Source organism: Aegilops tauschii, unplaced genomic scaffold (assembly GCF_002575655.3).
Source record: "Aegilops tauschii subsp. strangulata cultivar AL8/78 unplaced genomic scaffold, Aet v6.0 ptg001250l_obj, whole genome shotgun sequence".
NCBI classification, from domain to species: Eukaryota; Viridiplantae; Streptophyta; class Magnoliopsida; order Poales; family Poaceae; genus Aegilops; species Aegilops tauschii.
Genome location: NW_027333451.1, coordinates 5,684 through 27,229, shown reverse-complemented (window position 1 = coordinate 27,229; position 21,546 = coordinate 5,684). Strand labels below are relative to the sequence as shown.

Sequence of the window (21,546 nt, the reverse complement as noted above, 5' to 3'; positions counted from 1 at the left end):
CAATAATCAGTTTGATCTTTTTTCCCACCTTCAGAAGAATGAAGCATAGATAGATATAGAGCCTTCGTTCAAATTTTCTGAAAGGTAACTATCCCGTTTTCATATATGAAATCTCTATAGAATCCTTGAAAAAGACTTTTTTCCATAAGAAAGAAAAAAGAACTTACTATCTTTGGGATCTGATACTACACCGCTGCTTAATCCCTTAGTGGATCGGCTCTATTACATAAGCGGATTCCTAAATTTTGCCCCATATCATGGGATAAGTAAGCAGTTTTTTTTAGTTGTATCGACCCAGTCGCTCACTAATTGATCTTTACGGTGCTTTCTCTATCAATTTGAGAAACTTTATCCATAGAGTAGTAGTATAGGCCATACTTTCTTCGTTTTTTGATTCTCGTGAAGTGTCCTTCCTTCCTACAGCTGATAGGGAAAAATCGTTGTTTTTACGATCCCTATGTAGAAAGCCCTTTTTTCTAGTATTTACTAGAAAATTTGATCCTCTCTTTTTTTTTTTCTTTCTATAGTGGAGATAGTCGCACGTAATGACAGATCACGGCCATATTATTAAAAGCTTGCGGTAAGAAGGGGTTTCGTTCTAGTGCCCGGAAATAATATTCCAAAGCCTTTGTATGCTCTCCATTGCTTGTGTGTATAAGGCCTATGTTATAGAGTATATAACTTCGATCATAGGGATCGATTTCTAGTCGCGTAGCTTCATAATAATTTTGCAAAGCTTCCGCATAATTTCCTTCGGATTGAGCCAACATCCGTTACGGTCGTTCATTCTATTCAAAAAATCTCCGTTCCAAAACCGTACATGAGGTTTTCATCTCATACGGCTCCTCCCTTCTGTACATAATAGTACTAAGCGAAATAATCTATAGAATCAAAATAGAATTAGTCCCGTCTCATTATGAACCGAAAGGGGCTGGTATTTTTCCAAGAAATCTCTAGCCAACCTTCCCACAAGAGGTTTTTCTTAACACCAATGAATTCTATTAATGCTAGAGGAAAACGATAGCTCCAATAATTTCTTTGTTCTCAACGCCTCCTATTTAGAGGAATTAGCTACTTCAACGATCTTTGATGGTTATAGGGGTATCCAAAGTACAAACCTGATGGTTGTTTGTTATCCCAACCATTCTTCCCAGCCCTGATACCGATCAGGAAAGGGGTAATTTCTAACAAAGTTTTTCTCTTGTTGATTCCTATTTCTAGGTGTAGTGCTTTTCTCCCCTATGCTGCCTACGGATACTAATAGAGTAGGATTGGCCTGTAATCCATACCATACCATATCCTGTAGGTGTAACCTTTCGCTCAATACTCAAATCTACAATTGAAGTATCTGAAGCCGCATCAATCGAGGATACACGACGGAAGGAATTGTTAGTTCGCCTCACCTTCCCGAAGCGTGGGTTTGTTTGCTTTACAAATTTGGTTCTCTCTATGCCAACCCCCTCTCTTTTTCGTAAGACTGAGGTATAGGTAGGGCTAAAAAAAAGCAAAAAAAAAGAGTCAAATCGCACCATCTCTATAATAAGTAAATGCCTTTTTTTCTCCTGAGGTTGTCGGAATTATTCGCAATAAAATATTGGCTACAATTGAGGAGGTCTTATCAATGAAATTTCCATTTACACGGGATCTAGGCATAATTCCCAACCCATTCTATATAGAATTGTTTTCATTCCTTCACAAAATAACATAAAAACAAACACATTCGATTCTTATAATTATAAATAGATTGATCCATATGCTCTACTCTAAATCCATATGCTTTAAATGGATAAGAGAGATAGAGATATGGATTTTCCGCTCAGCTCAAATTGTATCCTTTTCCTTCTGCTTGGACACGAAGAGATATGAAATATTTGACTAAGACTGGATTTCATTCCACTTTGCTATTTCTGAACAACAACTTATGTTATCAACTATTTCGTGTTTTCAAAGTTATTAATTGTCTCATACCCTATTTTTGATTTCGATAGTATGGTGTAGCGTATCTTATGCAAACGGAATTCTAAGGTTTCTTTATTTTATTATGCAATAAGAAGAATTCTTCCATTTTCTTTTTCTTTAGTTGCGGGAAAACCCAAATTAAAACTTTTTTTTTATAGCGAGCGCAATTTCTAGTAAAAAATCCTGTATCCTTCCACTTAGATCAAAAGGAATTTTTCCAATAGAACTATGGAACCCCCGAGTGGTTGCGGTTGTACCTGTACTGCAGGAATAAGAAAACTCGCTATTCACTCAGTTTATTTTCCATAATAAGTTATGTAGGAGAGATGGCCGAGCGGTTCAAGGCGTAGCATTGGAACTGCTATGTAGACTTTTGTTTACCGAGGGTTCGAATCCCTCTCTTTCCGTTTTTCTTAATTCATCAACGTTAAGGATCACAATGTATCAAATCAAATAACAATTTTTTCCAGCAATAATATCTTATATTATCTTATTTTGATTTAATAGAAATTAGAAATTCTCTATAGCAAATTACTGTGGTATGTAAAATACACATAGAGGAAAAAAGAAAAAAGGATCCTAATCCTAGGGTTAATCAATTTTAGCTAGTTGATGGGAAAATACAAATTAATGGTAATGGTCTTAGGGCGATTTAGTTCGGGGAAAGGGGAAGGGGAAGAAAATTCTATGAACCTTTCCTTTTTTCGTTAAGTTCAAGTCTGACGAGAGTAATATTCTACAACTAACAACTCATTTATTTTGAGACCGACCCACTTCCTATCTAGGATTTTATTTACTAGTCCTTTATATTCCAACGTGTCAATCGCCAAATGCTTTGGCAATTTCCCCGGGTCCGATGAAGCAATATAATTTTGAACCAGACCTTTTGATCTTTGGTTATCTTTCGTAGTAATAATATCTCGGGGTTTGCAACGAAAACTTGGTATATTGACTATACGACCATTAACTAAAATATGTCTATGGTTGACTAATTGGCGGGCCCCAGGAATGGTTGAAGCCATACCCAATCGAAAAAGGATATTATCCAAACGCATTTCAAGTAATTGTAGTAAAACCTGGCCTGTTGACCTTTTTGCTTTTCCAGCGATATGTACATATCTAAGTAATTGTCGTTCTGTCAGACCATAATGAAAACGCAATTTCTGTTTTTCTTGAAGACGAATACGATATTGCTCCTTTTTCCCAGAATTGAATTTTTTTTTAAGATTACTTCCGGATTTAGGTGTTTTTCTAGTGAGTCCTGGTAAAGCTCCCAGACGGCGTATTTTTTTTAAACGAGGTCCTCGATAACGGGACATGAAGACTCCTTTTTTTATTTTATTGAAATTTCATTTTACACAATTAATTTCATTGTATTTACATTACAGAATACATCGAAATTAAAACTGAATTAAACTACAGGATAAACAGAGTAAAATCAACTAAAGTACCCAAAAAAATGGAATTTCATCAAAATCTTTATTTTTTGTATATATATTATTTATTTTATTGTTTTGTATCTAGCAAAATTGTAAGGTAAAAAACATAAAAGATCCTGGATTCTCCATTTAATTCGGAAAAAAAGAGATTCTTGTTCGTAGAACATCGATAGAGAAAAAAAAAAGCCGACTATCGGATTTGAACCGATGACCCTCGCATTACAAATGCGATGCTCTAACCTCTGAGCTAAGTGGGCTTACATAACGGAAATAGTGTAACAAATAGAAATAGGTATAGTATAGGAAATCCGTAAAATCTCAGATATTAGTTATTAATCTTAGCTATTAACTAGTTCTAAATTTGAAGTTATACTTATAAAAATAAAAAAATACTAAAACTTCTTAAAGATAAAGTTAGCTTGATATGCTTAACTATAGGATATTAAAAAATAAAATTATAGAATTTATTGGTATTTTCATTTGATCATTATAGACTTTATTATTTGTTAATAATTTGAGGATTAATATTTCACTAAGGGGAACATAGAGTCAGAGTAAATAAAATTGCTAATTCTGATTAGAAAAAAAGAATAAATATCAAGCGTTATAGTATAATTTTGAATACTATAAAAAAGTAAGACGGGAGGTGGGGGAGATAAAAACTTTTGGATATATTGATTCGGATTGAATTGCAAATACATCAAGGATAGAATCAATTCAATTCTGAATTGCAATAAGCAAGCGAGGTCTCTCAAATAGAGTCGAACTGAACTGCTAGACTACGTTGAGTGATGAACTCAATGATTCAAAAAAAAAACTAAGAGATGGATGAAATTACACAAGGAATCCTGGTCTCAAAGAAGAGGGAAATGGGGATATGGCGAAATCGGTAGACGCTACGGACTTGATTGTATTGAGCCTTGGTATGGAAACCTGCTAAGTGGTAACTTCCAAATTCAGAGAAACCCTGGAATTAAAAAAGGGCAATCCTGAGCCAAATCCGTGTTTTGAGAAAACAAGGGGTTCTCGAACTAGAATACAAAGGAAAAGGATAGGTGCAGAGACTCAATGGAAGCTGTTCTAACGAATCGAGTTAATTACGTTGTGTTGTTAGTGGAATTCCTTCTAATTCTAAATTAGAGAAAGAGGGGTTTTATACCTTATACATTTAATAAACACGTATAGATACTGACATAGCAAACGATTAATCACAGAACTCATATTATATTATAATTATAATATAGGTTCTTTATCTTTTTTAAAAATGAAATTAGAAATGATAATGATTATGAAATAAAAAACTCATATCATAATTTTTTTTTTTCATTATTGTGAATCCACTCCAATCGAATATTGAATAATCAAATTCTTCAATTCAAATTCAAAGTTTTCGAGATCTTTAAAAAAGTGGATTAATCGGACGAGGACAAAGAGAGAGTCCCATTCTACATGTCAATACTGACAACAATGAAATTTCTAGTAAAAGGAAAATCCGTCGACTTTATAAGTTGTGAGGGTTCAAGTCCCTCTATCCCCAAATCCTCTTTTATTCCCTAACTATACTATATTATTATTATTTATCCTCTTTTTTTTCTTTTTATCAATGCAATGGGTTTAAGATTCATTAGCTTTCTCATTCTACTCTTTCACAAAGGAATGCGAAGAGAACTCAATGGATCTTATCCTATTCATTGAATAGATTTCTTTTTTATTAGAGTATCGGCAAGAAATCTTGGTTATTCACTCTATTTTTAAGTTTTATTTAAGTAAACCATGCACAATGCATAGGACTACCCCCCCATTTTCAAATTTTAAATTTGAAATACTTTAATTAATTTTTAGTCCTTTTAATTGACATAGATACAAATACTCTACTAGGATGATGCACAAGAAAAGGTCAGGATAGCTCAGTTGGTAGAGCAGAGGACTGAAAATCCTCGTGTCACCAGTTCAAATCTGGTTCCTGGCAGAGAAAAAAAAAAGATCCACCGAATAGGTATTGATCCAAATACCTCGAGATGGATTGTGATACATATTCATTAATAATATTTATTCATCTAAGTGGATAAATCTATAATATAAATATAGAGGCACTTCTTTTTAAAGAAGTTTTAAAATATATCTTTTCTTTATGATAAAGAAGGGGGTGAGATTCCCCTTTATTTTTTTGCGTTTCTTAATTTTGTATTCCGCTATTCCGACGAATATTTTTTTAGTCTTGCTTATCTTTATCTTGATCTTATTTTCCTAGTTGTGCTAAGTAATGTGCGCGGTACAAAGTTCCTGGTAGAGAACTTCTTTGAGTCATCCTATTTTTCTGTTCATATGAAGGAAATTAATATGCGATTTTCAAAATAGGGGAATCCAAATGAAACCCTTTTTTTGCTCAGTCTATCTGGAATGCTTTTGTATAATTAGGAATTAATTATAAATAGGTATTCCGTTTCATCTAGGAAAAGAACCTAAAAATATTCCTTGACTTGAATAAAATCTGGAGTTGTGTTGTATAAGTGAGCATGAATTTCTTATCATTCAATGAGCATCTTGTATTTCATAAAAATTGGGGGTTATATAATCCTTACGTAAGGGCCAGCCTATCCAACTTTCAGGCATTAGGATACGTTTAAGGCGCGGATGATTATCATAAGAGATTCCCACCATATCATAAGATTCGCGTTCTTGAAAATCGGCACTTCTCCAAATCCAGAAGACAGACGGAATTCTAGGATTATCCTTTTGGGCAAAGACTTTTATGCAGACTTCTTCTGGATTATCTATACCATATTGTATTCTCGTAAGATGATACACGCTAGCTAAAGATCCACCGGGTGCTACATCATAAGCACATTGGGAGCGTAAATAATTGTAACCATATACATATAAAATGACAGCAATGGAATCCCAATCCCCTGCTTTTATTTGTAAAGTCTCTATTCCTCGGTGATCAAAGCCCAAAGATCTATGAACCACCTCATGTTTGACTAGCCAATTAGATAACCAACCCTGCTGCATTGTCTTCATCTCTCCCTCTTTGTATAAATATTTCACATTTCGGATGCAAGTTTGAAAGATTGCCCTGCTTTTTATTTTTCTACACAAAAGAGCCCCTCTCCTAATTCACTAATTTGTAGGAAGGTACTGAACTTTTGGATTTGAAAAAAGTTTCAGAAGATATATCTAATGTAGATGGTGATTGATAGAGCAATTCTTGCTCATAAGTTCCTGTATGAGTACTGCGCCTAACATAAAGCTTGTGACTGGTAGTAAAACATCTATTTTTATTTTGAGATAGAGTTCGATCCTCAACTATTTCTCGCGATATCTTCTTACGAAGTTTTGTTAGGGCATCTATAACTGCCTCCGGTTTAGGTGGGCAGCCCGGCAAGTAGACATCCACAGGAATTAACTTATCAACTCCCCGAACAGTACTATAGGAATCCGTACTGAACATTCCCCCTGTAATAGTACAGGCTCCCATAGCAATGACGTATTTTGGTTCAGGCATTTGCTCGTATAATCTCACTAAAGAGGGAGCCATTTTCATTGTTACCGTACCGGCTGTTAAAATTAGGTCTGCTTGCCTAGGACTTGATCTTGGTACCAATCCATAACGATCAAAGTCGAATCGTGAGCCTATTAATGAAGCAAATTCAATGAAACAACAACTGGTACCGTATAGAAGGGGCCATAAACTGGAGAGTCTTGACCAATTCGAAAGATCATTTGGTGTAGTTGAAATAACAGAATTGGAACTTGTTTGGTCAAGTAAGGGAAACTCAATCAAATTCATAACTGTCTCAATAGAATCTTTTCCTTCTTTTTTTTTGTCTAAATATTCAGTTAAGACCATTCCAAGGCTCCTTTTCGCCATGCATAAACTAAACCAACAACTAAGATAAGCACGAAAATCAAAGCTTCGATAAAAACGGATACACCCAATACGTCGAAACTCATTGCCCAAGGGTATAGAAAGACGGTTTCCACATCAAAAACAACAAAAACGAGCGCAAACATATAATAGCGTATTCGGAATTGTACCCAAGCCCCTCCCATGGGTTCTATACCCGATTCATAACTAGAAAGCTTCTCTGGTCCTTCACTAACCGGGGCTAAAAGTCCTGAAATCGAAAATGCCAAAATAGGAATAAGGCTTGCTATTATTAGAAATGTCCAAAAAATATCATATTCGTGAAGCAGAAACATAATGTACTCCCATTAATGTGGAATAGGCGGAACTTAAATTAGTCAATTCAATTCAGCATTGTCAATTTATCCAGAACTTCTCTCTTTTCCTCGGTGAAACAAGAATCTTTTTTGTTCAAACAAAAGCGCTTAGTTTAGCCTTTGTTTCCTCTGTGCTGCATCTTCTTTAAAGATTCATCCAATGGAATCCCAACTCCCTTTCTTTTGGATTTCCATTCTATTTAGATATGGTGTATGTAGATCTAATTCTTATATAAAGAAAACTTTCTCGTTTCACTTTGTCTCGCTTTCTCTAGAATCTCTAGAAAAAAGAATAGCTCTATCCTTTATTTAATATTTAATAATAAAATAATAAGAGACTATTAAATAAAAATGAGAATACTACTAAATTAGAACCTAATTAAGATAGTAGGACTAATCTATGCAGTATAATTAATGAGAAGTAATACTATAAAATAAAAATAAAGAACTCTATTTCAGAACTATGAGACAGAATATTCTGTTTTCTTATTTACTCTTTACTTTATTTTTTCTATTTAAAGTTGATCAATTTACATAATGTATCTATAAACAAAGTAATAAATATACTTAAAACAAAGTAGGAATTCGCAAAATGGATAAAATCATTGCAGTTATTATAGGGAAGTCTAGAGATATCCTATTTGAAGGAGGACGGGATTCAAATCAGGGAAAGGATCCTTTCTTCTATTGATTTGATAGAAATTCGTTTTTCTTTTCCTGTCTGTATGATTTTGATTTTCGATGAATGAGCCTTTGGTAATGCTTTTATCTCTATTCTATGTCGCAGGCGCCTATCCAGTCTATAAACAAATACTAATGAGAAAATGAAAACTATACTAAACTAAAGAAAACATAGGATAGAGATCCTAAAATCTAAAAAAGGGCATATTAGGGCTATACGGATTCGAACCGTAGACCTTCTCGGTAAAACAGATCAAACGGATTATTATCGAAATGATTTGAACTGTTTCAAAGACCCAACATGCATTTTTTTGCATTGGGCTCTTTCATAAACTGATTTAAAGATCAGTTAGTCCACCATAGTTTTTCTTTACGGAAAGATAATGAGATGGCTCCCTGTGCTCTGATTGATTTTTTGTATTATGATCTATCTAGGAGCAATACCAAAGTGTTTCAAAGGAGGATTACCTTGACTTAGGTCTGCCTCCGGTCTAAATTAAATCAACCTAAGTGAAATGGAGTCTCTATCGTTCCACTGCAAGAGTTAACTATGAGACTTCATACACCTTAAAGTTCATAGAACGAAAAGAAGTTTTTTGGAGGCCCTTATCCTCATTACGCCTAGCATTTAGTGGGCTGGATATTTACCTTATCAACTAGCAAATCCATAAGGGTTCTATTTGATTAGGCACCTGAATTGGCACCTGAATCGGACTGAACCGACTGTTTGTCAGGCTACTGTTCTCCTATTCTCTCGAATCTATGAAGTAAGACATTGATTTTGCAATAAGATCGATTATGTTCATTGCATAATAAGCTCCTTTGAAAAGCATTGGCGCACGTGTAAACGAGTTGCTCTACCGAACTGAGCTATAGCCCTTATCACAGATATCTTAACATATAGATAATTTCTTGTCAAGATGAATATTTTCTAATGCCAGAGGATACCCCTTTGATCTGTATCTGTTTAGTATTTAGTTTAGTATTTAGTATATAACAGACCAATAACAGAGCGGTATTGCTTAGAAAAGGGATTCAATATATAATCGATCGAAGTAATGGGTCTTCCTTTGTGGTGATAAATTGCCTACTTAACTCAGTGGTTAGAGTATTGCTTTCATACGGCGGGAGTCATTGGTTCAAATCCAATAGTAGGTAAGTAGGTAGAAAAATTACTAGATAGCATTGGACTTACTTCGCTTCACTATCTAATAACTTTTTCTACCCGCTCTTCCCTTTTTCTTTGTATCAACTATAAACCACTGGATTGTCTTCAATTGGATGGGGGAATCCAATTGACAGCCTCGATTCGTATCCTAGCTCGTCTGAGAGCGAGCTTCGCTTCAACCAAATCTTTCGTACCCTCAGCTTTACTCAAGTTAGCTTCGGCTATTTCAAGTGCCTTTTGAGCTTCTTCCGGATCAATATCACTACCCAGTTCCGCATCATTTCCTAAAATGATGATCTCATTATTAACTATTCTCGCAAAACCGCTCCACAGAACCGCTGTTAACCATTGGTCGTTGAGGAGGCGTATTCTCAAAGGACCCATATCTACTGCTGTGTTAATGGGGGCGTGGTTTGGTAATACGCCAATTTGGCCACTATTAGTGGATAAAATGATTTCTTTCACTTCACAATCCCAAATAATTCGCTTAGGAGTCAGTACATAAAGATTTAATTTCATTTCTTCGATTTGTTCTCCTCTTCTAAGGTTATAGCTTTCGTGCTAGCTTCATCGATGTTACCCACCAAATAAAAAGCCTGTTCAGGTAGGCCGTCTAATTCTCCGGAAAGGATTAGTTGAAATCCCCTAATAGTTTCCGCAAGAGCAACATACTTTCCTGGAGAACCAGTAAAAACTTCTGCCACAAAGAACGGTTGTGATAAGAAACGCTCAATTTTTCTTGCTCTTGCTACAGTTAAACGATCCTCTTCCGATAATTCATCCAAGCCAAGAATTGCGATAATGTCCTGAAGTTCTTTGTAACGTTGTAAAGTTTCCTTAACTCTTTGCGCAGTTTCATAATGTTCGTTGCCAACGATCCGAGGCTGTAACATAGTCGAGGTTGAATCTAAAGGATCTACTGCTGGATAAATACCCTTGGAAGCTAATCCTCTGGAAAGTACGGTAGTAGCATCCAAATGTGCAAATGTTGTGGCAGGGGCAGGGTCGGTCAAATCGTCTGCAGGTACATAAACTGCTTGAATCGAAGTTATAGATCCCTTTTTAGTAGAAGCAATTCTTTCTTGCAAAGAACCCATTTCTGTACTAAGAGTAGGTTGATAACCCACTGCGGAGGGCATTCTCCCTAATAAAGCGGATACCTCTGATCCTGCTTGAACAAAACGAAAGATATTATCGATAAATAAAAGCACGTCTTGCTTATTAACATCTCGGAAATATTCCGCCATAGTTAGGGCAGTTAAACCAACTCTCATACGAGCTCCCGGTGGTTCATTCATTTGGCCATAGACTAGAGCTACCTTTGATTCCTCAATATTTTTTTCATTAATTACTCCGGATTCCTTCATTTCCATATAAAGATCATTTCCTTCACGAGTCCGTTCCCCTACTCCACCGAATACGGATACGCCCCCATGAGCTTTAGCAATGTTATTGATTAATTCCATGATCAGTACTGTTTTACCTACTCCAGCCCCCCCAAATAGTCCTATTTTTCCTCCACGTCGATAAGGAGCTAAAAGATCGACGACCTTAATACCTGTTTCAAAGATGGATAATTTCGTATCTAACTCGATAAAGGCAGGCGCAGATCTATGAATAGGGAACGTTGCACTACTATCTACAGGACCCAAATTGTCAACAGGCTCCCCAAGAACGTTGAAAATTCGTCCGAGAGTAGCTCCACCGACCGGAACACTGAGAGGAGCTCCCGTGTCAATCACTTCCATTCCTCTCATCAACCCGTCCGTAGCACTCATAGCTACAGCTCTAACTCGATTATTTCCTAATAATTGTTGTACCTCACAAGTCACATTAATTTGCTTATCGGCAGTGTCTCTACTCTGGACTACCAAAGCGTTATAAATATAAGGTAACTTGCCTGGGGGAAAAGTGACATCCAGCACGGGTCCAATAATTTGATCGATACGACCTGTACTTTTTTCTTCAATTGTGGAAACCCCGGGAGGAGAAGTAGTAGGATTGGTTCTCATAATTATCACATAATTAAAAAAAAGGAATTTGTCGAAATTTTTCTTTTTTTATTGTTGAATAATGCCAAATCAAATCAAAAAAAATCCAAAAGTAAAAAGGAAATGAATTAGTTAATTCAATAAGAGAGAAAAGGGGACCAGGACTTGATTTCGTTGCCCAAGCGAATCCCATTCAATCGTTTACTCATGGAATGAGTCCGTTGGAAAGTTCAATCAATCTTTTTTTCATATACATACATTTTGCCTTTTGTGGAGGATCTGTGCCTACTCTACTTTCCTATCTAGGACTTCGATATACAAAATATATACTACTGTGAAGCATAGATTGCTGTCAACAAAGAATTTTATTAGTATTTAGTTAGGTATTTGCATTCAAAATAAGAAAAGAGAACTATTAAGAACTTGTAAAATAAGGATTAGGAATTAATTTGGGTTGCGCTATATCTATCAAAGAGTATACAATAATTATGGATTTGGTAAATCAAATCCATGGTTTAATAACGAACCGTGTTAACTTACCATAACAACAACTCAATTCCTATCGAATTCCTATAGTGGAATTCCTATAGGATAGAACATACACAGGGTGTACGCATTATATATGAATGAAACATATTCATTAACCTAAGCATGCCCTCAATTTTCTTTAATGAGTTGATATTATATTAATTGAATATCCTTTTTTTTTGTTTTACGAGATTTTTTCTAAAGTTTCATTTACGCCTAATTAACATCGAGTAGACCCTGTTATTGTGAGAATTCTTAATTCAAGAGTTATAGGGAGGGACTTATGTCACCACAAACAGAAACTAAAGCAGGTGTTGGATTTCAAGCTGGTGTTAAAGATTATAAATTGACTTACTACACCCCAGAGTATGAAACTAAGGATACTGATATCTTGGCAGCATTCCGAGTAAGTCCTCAGCCTGGGGTTCCGCCCGAAGAAGCAGGGGCTGCAGTAGCTGCCGAATCTTCTACTGGTACATGGACAACTGTTTGGACTGATGGACTTACCAGTCTTGATCGTTACAAAGGACGATGCTATCACATCGAGCCTGTTGCTGGGGAAGACAACCAATGGATCTGTTATGTAGCTTATCCATTAGACCTATTTGAAGAGGGTTCCGTTACTAACATGTTTACTTCCATTGTAGGTAACGTATTTGGTTTCAAAGCCCTACGTGCTCTACGTTTGGAGGATCTACGAATTCCCCCTACTTATTCAAAAACTTTCCAAGGCCCGCCTCATGGTATCCAAGTTGAAAGAGATAAGTTGAACAAGTATGGTCGTCCTTTATTGGGATGTACTATTAAACCAAAATTGGGATTATCCGCAAAAAATTATGGTAGAGCGTGTTATGAGTGTCTACGTGGTGGACTTGATTTTACCAAAGATGATGAAAACGTAAACTCACAACCATTTATGCGCTGGAGAGACCGTTTTGTCTTTTGTGCCGAAGCTATTTATAAATCACAGGCCGAAACCGGTGAAATCAAGGGGCATTACTTGAATGCGACTGCGGGTACATGTGAAGAAATGATTAAGAGAGCTGTATTTGCAAGAGAATTAGGGGTTCCTATTGTAATGCATGACTACTTAACTGGGGGCACCGCAAATACTACTTTGGCTCATTATTGCCGCGACAATGGCCTACTTCTTCACATTCACCGTGCAATGCATGCAGTTATTGATAGACAGAAAAATCATGGTATGCATTTCCGTGTATTAGCTAAAGCATTGCGTATGTCTGGGGGAGATCATATCCACTCCGGTACAGTAGTAGGTAAGTTAGAAGGGGAACGCGAAATGACTTTAGGTTTTGTTGATTTATTGCGCGATGATTTTATTGAAAAAGATCGTGCTCGCGGTATCTTTTTCACTCAGGACTGGGTATCCATGCCAGGTGTTATACCGGTAGCTTCAGGTGGTATTCATGTTTGGCATATGCCAGCTCTGACCGAAATCTTTGGGGACGATTCTGTATTACAATTTGGTGGAGGAACTTTAGGACATCCTTGGGGAAATGCACCTGGTGCAGCAGCTAATCGAGTGGCTTTAGAAGCCTGTGTACAAGCTCGTAACGAAGGGCGCGATCTTGCTCGCGAAGGTAATGAAATTATCCGAGCAGCTTGCAAATGGAGTCCTGAACTAGCCGCAGCTTGTGAAGTATGGAAGGCGATCAAATTCGAGTTCGAGCCGGTAGATACTATTGATTAACTAGATAAAACTAAAGATAAAGAAGGTATAAATAAAAAAGAAACGAAATAAAAAGAGAAAAAAATCAGTTATGAAATGCAGTAATTCTTCTTTATTCTTCTAATTGATTGCAATTAAACTCGGCTCAATCTTTTTTAGAAAAAAAAAAGATTGAGCCGAATAAAAATAGATCATGATATGATCATGAGACTTGACAAATCGAGATTCGTCTATTCTATATATCTAGAATATATATATTAAGGTATAATACAATAAAGAAATACAAATAAAATAATAAAATAATAAAATATAGTATTATCAATTGTATGCGCTTCTAGAGAAGTATGTATGCAGGAAGTAAATTCTAACCGCTTTCTTTTGAATCCAATTTCAAATTAGATTAGAAAGATAGAAAGGCCATGAGGATGGGAAAATCAAAATAAAATCTTTTTAATTAGTTCTCCTTTTTTGGAATTTTCTTATTATCCTTTCATTTTTTTTACAGAATATTTTTCAAACTAAAAATAAAAAATACAATACAATAGTCAATATTCCTTATAATAGATATACTTAATTATATCATAAGAATCTTAAGATATTTTTCGACTAGATAGAAATAGTAAATTTGAATTGAGACACCTATTCCATGACGGATTTAAACTTACCTTCTATTTTCGTGCCTTTAGTAGGCTTAGTATTTCCGGCAATTGCAATGACTTCTTTATTTCTTTATGTGCAAAAAAATAAGATTGTCTAGTATTTTTTAGTGTAAGTAATATAATATGGTAGGGTATGTGGCTTTTTCTACACACACTTTCTACACACAAATGAAAAACGGTTATGGATGCGGATATAGGCTACGAGCATAAATGCATGAATATGCAGAGCCAGGTATAGCGAGTTTTATTTTATTTATTTTAATTGAATCAACGAATATTTTTTGAATAGAAAGTCAATGTATCTAACCTATTATTTCACAGGAGTACTAGTTGCTGAAGGCGATTTCAGAATCAAAAAAAGTAAAGTCAAAATTATTTAGCTTATTCTCTCAATTTCAATCGACCGCTGCTGGATTTAGTATATCTAATATGAATTGGCGATCAGAACACATATGGGTAGAACTTCTAAAAGGTTCTCGAAAAAGGGGTAATTTTTTCTGGGCCTGTATTCTTTTTCTAGGTTCACTAGGATTCTTATCGGTTGGGATTTCCAGTTATCTTGGTAAGAATATTATATCTATACTTCCATCTCAAGAAATTCTTTTTTTTCCGCAGGGGGTCGTGATGTCTTTCTACGGAATCGCAGGCCTATTCATTAGCTCCTACTTGTGGTGTACTATTTTGTGGAATGTAGGTAGTGGTTATGACCGATTCGATAGAAAAGAGGGAATAGTGTGCATTTTTCGTTGGGGATTCCCTGGAATAAAACGTCGCGTCTTCCTTCGATTCCTTATGCGGGATATCCAATCAATTAGAATTCAGGTTAAAGAGGGTCTTTATCCTCGTCGTATTCTTTATATGGAAATCCGGGGCCAGGGGATCATTCCCTTGACTCGTACTGATGATCAATTTTTTACTCCACGAGAAATTGAACAAAAAGCTGCCGAATTGGCCTATTTCTTGCGCGTACCAATTGAAGTATTTTGAGGTATCTTTTTTGAACTGAGTTGAATGAAGAAAAGAAGAATTGGAAGAAGAAAAGTTTTCTCAACACGGGGAGGAAGTCCCTTCTAAATTGGATTTGTTATTGTAAGGGGATTTTTAAGTATTTATCTAAAGGAAGGAACAAACGAGGATAAGAGAAATTTGCTTTTAATTTTTTTTTATCCAAGTGAGATATATCGCATACTATTCTTCTTTTTTCATCCGAAAGGGCTTTTTTTTTATTCTATTTCACTATTTCATTCCATCTAGATCTAAGAAAGAACCCAATGCACTGAAATTCCACTACTAACTAATATACAAAAAAGAAGAATAGATACAGGGTATCAAACCTATATAGTTTTTGCTTCAAAGAAATAGAAATATCATGAAATAGAAATATCATCATATAGAGTCAGGGAATGGAATAGAGTCAGCGAATGAAGCATATTCATTAACAACTCCATTTACGGATCAAAAATGAAAAAAAAGAAAGCATTGCCTTCTTTACTATATCTTGTATTTATCGTACTTTTGCCTTGGGGGGTCTCTTCCTCATTTAACAAATGTCTGGAACTTTGGATTAAGAATTGGTGGAATACCAGGCAATCCGAAACTCTCTTAACTGATATTCAAGAGAAAAGGATTCTAGAAAGATTCATAGAATTAGAAGAACTTTCTCTCTTGGACGAGATGATAAAAGGGAAACTAAAGACACATGTACAAAAACCTCCTACAGGAATACACAAGGAAATAATACAATGGGTCAAAATAAATAATGAGGATCATCTCCATACCATTTTGCATTTCTCGACAAATATAATCTGTTTGGCTATTCTAAGTGGTTCTTTTTTTCTGGGTAAAGAGGAACTTGTCATTTTGAATTCTTGGGTTCAGGAATTCTTCTATAATTTAAATGACTCAATAAAAGCTTTTTTTATTCTTTTAGTTACTGATTTTTTTGTTGGATTTCACTCCACCCGTGGTTGGGAACTAGTAATTCGTTGGGTCTACAACGATTTTGGATGGGCTCCTAACGAGCTTATTTTCACTATTTTTGTTTGTAGTTTTCCAGTAATTCTAGATACATGTTTGAAATTTTGGGTCTTTTTTTGTTTAAATCGTCTATCTCCTTCGCTTGTAGTCATTTATCATTCAATTAGTGAAGCATAAATTCATTTGATCTCCCGATATTAATATTAATCAAATTAGCAAGCATCTTTTTTTAGAAAGAAAGCCCTTTTCCATTTTAGCAAAATTCTTTCTATTTATACCTACTTTAAGGTATTCATCATTGCAGTACAACTGTTGCAGTAGAATGACAACAGATTCGTGTATAGGGAACTAGATTAGCTTAGCTACCTATCTAATTTATTGTAGAAATTCTGGGATCTGCGATTGGACATGGAAAATAGAAATACTTTTTCTTGGGTAAAGGAACAGATAACTCGATCGATTTCTGTAGCGATCATGATATACGTAATAACTCGGACATCTATTTCAAATGCATATCCCATTTTTGCGCAGCAGGGTTATGAAAACCCACGAGAAGCAACTGGACGAATTGTATGTGCCAATTGCCATTTAGCTAGCAAGCCCGTCGATATTGAAGTTCCCCAAGCTGTGCTTCCCGATACTGTATTTGAAGCAGTTCTTCGAATTCCTTATGATATGCAATTGAAACAAGTTCTTGCTAATGGAAAAAAGGGAGGGTTGAATGTAGGTGCTGTTCTTATTTTGCCCGAGGGATTCGAATTAGCGCCGCCCGATCGTATTTCCCCTGAGTTAAAAGAAAAGATAGGAAATCTTGCTTTTCAGAGTTATCGTCCCGATAAAAAAAACATTCTTGTGATAGGCCCTGTTCCCGGTAAGAAATATAGTGAAATTGTCTTTCCCATTCTTTCCCCTGATCCTGCTACGAAGAAAGATGCTCATTTCTTAAAATATCCCATATATGTAGGGGGAAACCGAGGAAGAGGACAGATCTATCCTGATGGTAGCAAGAGTAACAATACAGTCTATAATGCTACGTCAACAGGTATAGTAAGAAAAATACTACGTAAAGAAAAGGGGGGGTATGAAATATCCATAGTTGATGCATCAGATGGACGCCAAGTGATTGATATTATACCTCCCGGACCAGAACTTCTTGTTTCAGAGGGGGAATCCATCAAGCTTGATCAACCATTAACAAGCAATCCTAATGTGGGAGGTTTTGGTCAGGGGGACGCAGAAATCGTGCTTCAGGATCCATTACGTGTCCAAGGCCTTTTGTTCTTCTTCGCATCCGTTATTTTGGCACAAGTTTTTTTGGTTCTCAAAAAGAAACAGTTTGAAAAGGTTCAATTGTACGAAATGAATTTCTAGGTCCCGGGATTTCTTACCATCAAGTTGGTAAAAAGCCTCGATTTATTGGCAATTGCTAGAATTATCTATGATCTATTTTGGAAATCCTTTTTTTGTTTAGACTGCTTTTTGTTTATGAGATGTCTGGAATTCCTTATTTATATCCCATGCAAAAGAAGAGAATCCAAGGCAAAGGCGAGAACAATAAAATTAAAATTTCTTCCTTTTCGGAGGGATTGCAGGTCTTCTTAATCGTCTATTCGGCACAAGAAAAAGGCTTTTTCTTGTGCCGATTCTTCTTGTATCAAAATAAGAATCCTTTTTCTTCCTAATTCGTCAAAGATTACTATTTCTTCTTTATTCGGGTCTGTCTCTTGGACCTCTTTTTCTTTTGCTTAGGTTTAGCCGAGGTAGTGGACAAACAGAGGGGAAGAAAATATGGCGGGGGAAAAATTTCTTGTGATTGTGAGCAAATTGCTTGGCTTGTTTAATTAAGTTCAACTTCAAATTTACAGAAATTTTGCAAAAAAAAAGTAAACTCTTCCATTGAAGGTTTTTTTTATTTTTAGGCTAGTTGAATAGTTTTGATTAAGGTTTTATTAGTTTATTACTCGAAACTAAATCAAGGATTTTCAGGATACTTCCTTCGTGGAATAAGATATTGGATCCTCGAGTGATCTCTTTTTCTTGTTGCTTCATAAGAGTGAATCGAATAGATTCAATTCGCGTTATAAGAGTAAAAATTCCGCGGGTCCTTTCCGCTCTAATCAGATAAAGGGGGGTAAGGACCCGCTAAGCTCCTACTTTTTCATGTTTACAATCTGGTCCCTCCGATTACTATAGAGATGAACCCAATCCAGAATATGAACCATAAAAGAAAACACCTACTAAACCAATCACAGCAATACCAGCTACAGTACCTATCAGCCAAAGAGGAATTCTTCCAGTAGTATCGGCCATTTCCCCTACTTTCCTCCACATTTTATCAATTGGTCATGCTAGAGACAAAAACAGTCATGGGTAGTTATAAGGATGGTATCCTTCCAAATGGGATAAGAGAATTCTTATTAGTCTCTTTCTTTCTCTCAATTGAAGAAGTAATTGGAAAATAAAACAGCAAGTACAAAAATGAGTAATAAACCCCAGTATAGACTGGTACGATTCAATTCAACATTTTGTTCATTCGGGTTTGATTGTGTCATAGTTCTATAGTTGGAATTTGTTTTATCGTTGGATGAACTGCATTGCTGATATTGATCCCAAGAAAAAAACAGTAGGTACAGCTAGTCCGTGAATAGCCAGCCATCGCACTGTAAAAATAGGATAGGTTCGATCTATGGTCATTGAGGGCCTCCTAAAAGGATCTACTAAATTCATCGAGTTGTTCTAAAGAATCAAAACGGTCGGTTATTAACGGAATTCCTTGTCGGCTTTCCGTGAAATACTCGTTTGGCCTAGGACTTCCAAACACGTCATAAGCTAAACCCGTACTGACAAATAACCAACCCGCAATGAATAGGGAAGGTATAGTAATGCTATGAATAACCCAGTATCGAATACTGGTAATAATATCAGCAAAAGAACGTTCTCCCGTGCTTCCAGACATGCTGAACTCCCAAAATTTTTGTACATTCAAAAAAGGAATTGATTCCGTAAAAGATGGGATCGACCAGTAAATAGAAAATTACTGATATTTCATCCTTGTGAGATTGTCAATTTTGTACCAAAGGTGTATTTTGAGTATACCGAATTAGTATAGCTATCCTTCCTATGGCACAGCAATCTGGTTTTGCCTGGTTCCGAAACATAATTACTTTTTTATTTTTTTTGTCTATAGGTAAGCTATATGTTATTCAAGGCATCAATAGAAAACCCCATTTTTGTAGGTTCTACTTACTTTTCATTGGCTTCGGAATATATAGAGTAATTCGGAATAGCAGCCAAAATCTTGGGAAAATCTAAGTTAATGATCAATAGGTTTGGATAAATAATTTAGGAAGGATATTCTCATACTGACACAATACAAGGACAAGTATATGTGAAATCTATCCTTTCATAATTCGTAATTCATCCTTGTATTGTTTGTTGGATTAGGTCTAACTTTCTTGACCAAACTGCGAGCGCGGAACTTTACGAGATGAAATAGGGAAAGACAGAAGATAGAATAGAACTTAAAAGGATAATTGAAGTGACTCGTCTTCGAATCTACTTTGGTTGGAGTTCGAAAAAGGAATAAAAATAAAGTAAATTCAAGGAAGAGCTTTCTTTTTTTTTTTTAACAGCCCCTTGGCAGGTCGTGGAATGCTTTTGTTCTCCTCTTATTCCATATGGAATACAATCAGTTAAAATAAGAAGGAATAGGGGAATATTCGATCGTTCACTCCAAAACGAGGGTCCTATTGAAAAAGAAATTATCCAAAATAGAAAGAAGTTTTTTTTTCAAATTCAATTGTTTATTTATCTCTTATTCAAAAATTTCCCTGAAAATTGAATGAAAAAATGAAATTCAATGGGGTTAGATGATCTAGTTCTTAATATTATTACTTTACTCAATTGACAAATTCCACAACAAATCTCTTGATTCGGAATTAGGGACTCATGTATCATCTGATGAATCCACTTTCTTTTACACTTCTGTATCTTACTCTACCTTGTTTTTTAGTATTATCTAAAATAACTGATGAATTCTGAATTTTCCATAACTTAGGTAAATGCTTTACCAACATATGTAGTGTAGTAAAAAAAAATAAATGGAATTTAACTCTTTCATGCTTACTTTAACTAGTTATTTTGGTTTTCTACTGGCTGCTTTAACTATAACCCCAGCTCTATTTATTGGCTTGAACAAGATACGCCTTATTTGAATTGACTGAATAATTATAATTCAGAAAAGAAAAATCTTTCTTTGGGATTCCTGGCATTCTACGACTCTTTTCCAGACTAATTAGGAATTCTTTTCTTGGTCATTGAGATTCGTGGATAATTTAGAGTACTATTTAGGGATAGATCGTACCTCTTTTTTTATCCCCTCGAACAAATCGAAATGATTGAAGTTTTTCTATTTGGAATCGTCTTAGGCCTAATTCCTATTACTTTAGCGGGATTATTCGTGACTGCGTATTTGCAATACAGGCGTGGGGATCAGTTGGATCTTTGATTGAGTCATTTTTTTTTGATTGACCTCCTCCAGACCAGAGAGGAGGTCAAATTGAAATTGGAGTTACAATTCAATTTTGTTAAGTTATTTTACTCTGCTTCGACATAAAATAGATGGAATCACGCTCTGTAGGATTTGAACCTACGACATCGGGTTTTGGAGACCCGCGTTCTACCGAACTGAACTAAGAGCGCTTTCATTCATTCAAAAAGAAAATCTTTTTCTATTCCTAATGTATCTCACGTACGTATAGTCTCCACAAATTCAAGTTATACCCACTTTACTTTAATTGATCTCGTCGCTACTGCCTATAAAGAAGAAAGAAGTAATAGGTAGGGATGACAGGATTTGAACCTGTGACATTTTGTACCCAAAACAAACGCGCTACCAAGCTGCGCTACATCCCTTTTCCAAATTAAATTGTTGTACAATGCCATTGTACACAATTCCTGTCTTCTTTTCCACATCATAATTTTCTTCTTCTTTCTATTTTCTTCTTCTTTCTTTCTCTATCTATATATAGAACCCTCGTGTCATTTCTTCTTTTTGGTCTCATATAATTAAGGAATTATATACATATAAAATCCAATATAATTTCGCCTATAAAAGAAGGATTACTTTTCCTTGCTAATATATAGGAAGAAGGGGTCATCTTTTTCTTTTTTAGGGATAGGAAAATTTCGTCGATATGGTTCATTTTATATATAGCATAACAATCTTGGG

The 21,546-nt window shown here is 35.5% G+C and overlaps 5 non-coding genes across 5 annotated transcripts; 2 read left to right on the top strand and 3 right to left on the bottom strand.

Moving 5' to 3' along the window:
• Positions 1-2,279: 2,279 nt before the first annotated feature.
• Positions 2,280-2,366, top strand: TRNAS-GGA (transfer RNA serine (anticodon GGA)). The gene has a single exon. It is a non-coding gene; the product is annotated as a tRNA-Ser (tRNA).
• A 1,216-nt stretch (positions 2,367-3,582) lies between these two features.
• Positions 3,583-3,655, bottom strand: TRNAT-UGU (transfer RNA threonine (anticodon UGU)). The gene has a single exon. It is a non-coding gene; the product is annotated as a tRNA-Thr (tRNA).
• Positions 3,656-5,294: 1,639 nt separating this feature from the next.
• On the top strand, positions 5,295-5,367 carry TRNAF-GAA (transfer RNA phenylalanine (anticodon GAA)). The gene has a single exon. It is a non-coding gene; the product is annotated as a tRNA-Phe (tRNA).
• A 15,576-nt stretch (positions 5,368-20,943) lies between these two features.
• On the bottom strand, positions 20,944-21,017 carry TRNAW-CCA (transfer RNA tryptophan (anticodon CCA)). The gene has a single exon. It is a non-coding gene; the product is annotated as a tRNA-Trp (tRNA).
• A 139-nt stretch (positions 21,018-21,156) lies between these two features.
• Positions 21,157-21,230, bottom strand: TRNAP-UGG (transfer RNA proline (anticodon UGG)). Its single transcript has one exon. It is a non-coding gene; the product is annotated as a tRNA-Pro (tRNA).
• Positions 21,231-21,546: the final 316 nt, after the last annotated feature.